Source organism: Ceratosolen solmsi, unplaced genomic scaffold (genome assembly GCF_000503995.2).
Source record: "Ceratosolen solmsi marchali unplaced genomic scaffold, CerSol_1.0 scaffold56, whole genome shotgun sequence".
NCBI classification, from domain to species: domain Eukaryota; kingdom Metazoa; phylum Arthropoda; class Insecta; order Hymenoptera; family Agaonidae; genus Ceratosolen; species Ceratosolen solmsi.
The window spans coordinates 1,001,593-1,003,239 of NW_011948425.1; the positions used below are offsets into that span (position 1 = coordinate 1,001,593).

The 1,647-nt window shown below is 45.5% G+C and overlaps 1 protein-coding gene across 1 annotated transcript in view; it reads right to left on the reverse strand.

Annotated features, from left to right (window-relative positions):
- The window catches only part of LOC105363002 (protein FAM46C), a 33,000-nt gene that overhangs the window by 30,963 nt on the left and 390 nt on the right, over nucleotides 1-1,647 (reverse strand). The gene's annotated exons all lie outside the window — the stretch shown is intronic.

Here is a 1,647-nt window from a genome sequence, read left to right on the forward strand (position 1 = left end):
CGGAAGAGGAAAGACGAGCCACTATCCTCGGCCGGTATAATGGACTCGCCTCGACGACTCTCCATTCCACACATTCTTTTAGATACGCGAATACTACGGTTATAGCATCAGCAGCAATAACAACAGTATTAACAACAACAGGAAATGACAATAACAACAGATTCAGCAGTGCAGTAGCGTACGCGCGCGCGGGCACACGTATACGGGCAGGGATAACTCGAAGTATGCGGGGAATATTGCGAGTAAAGACCGAAGGGAAAAGCCGATGATAGCCGGATATGGTTGCGAGGATGTTTGCGTGGACACGCATACTTGCTATCGTCGCACGTTCTAGAAGTTTCGGCGGCAACTGCGATGCACTTAGGCCAAACCGCATGCGCGCTTGTCTTTTTTTCCACCGCTTTTTTCTTGAGCCACCTCCTTCCCTGACCACCCCGACCGCTTTTTGTTGTTTTCCCTCTCCTTTGGGAAAACCGGCGTCCGCGAACGCAAGAAACGGACTTCCGGAATAGACGACGTTCGTCGGCTACGGTCAATCGGTGTGCGAGAAGTTTCGTGTGTCGAGAGAGAAACACGTACGATTACTTGTCAGCTGATTTCTCGCCGAATTCAATGTCGCGATGGTGGCTCTGAGAATTAATCGCTACGTTTAATAATGCGTATTTGCCAGGCACAATTTTCACGTCCGCTTTATCAATCCCTCCAAACGTCATAGTTAAATGTATAATAATGATTATTCGACCGTTGGCTTAACGAACCTACGCATATGGCGTTGGAAATTTTGACTCTCCAGTAATTTCATAGAGCGCGATGGCTTTTAATGATTATTATAAGTAGCGCCAGAGCTCCTAATGTTATGGGAAAACTTTTTTTTAAAGCTTGCTATAGTAAAAGCTAAAGGTTGATGCGCGTTAAAGTGAGTTGAAATACTGGTTTCATAAAATCCGCGATCTAGGAATTAAAAGGATCGTTATTGCTCCGGAAAAGAGGGAACGTTAGACTCTATAAAGATAGTCTATAGATACTCTATGAAGATACGCGTACTTGTATAGGACAAAAGAGAAAAGCGGAAAAGATATGATGAAAAGGAAGAAAGACAGAAAAAAAAAACAATTGAATTTCTTAATAATCTAGAAGCGCCATAATGTACTTGAGTACGAGAAAAAATTTCCATGAATGCTCGCTTTCGTTTTCAAAATTTGCATAATTATCGTAAATTCTGGCCGAGGTGGGCCGTGTCGACGGAGTCGTGGACGGGGAATGTGTGTGCGCATGTTGCGAAGGGGCGCGGCGCGGCGGGGGAAGGAGGAGGCGGTTGAGGGAAGGGGGAGTGTGCTAGCGTCGAGGAAGAAAAGAAAAAAAGAGAAACGCTGTGCATTTATAATGGATACGAAGTGTGAAGCGTACCGAATGGAAGAGTGAAAAAGCGAAAATGCTTGGGCATCGAGGAGGAGAGTCGGCGCTAAATGTTCCTATACATGAACGATTAAGAGTGAATGTCGGATTGGCCGAGGGACAACACAGGGACTTGTCTTACAAAACTCCTTGAGAAAGCAGTTTCGCTTGCGCTCGTTGATAAACGCTGTCCATTTTCTCCAAAAATAGACCCGAGCGATAGGCGCATAATGCGAAAGAAACGCCGAGAAG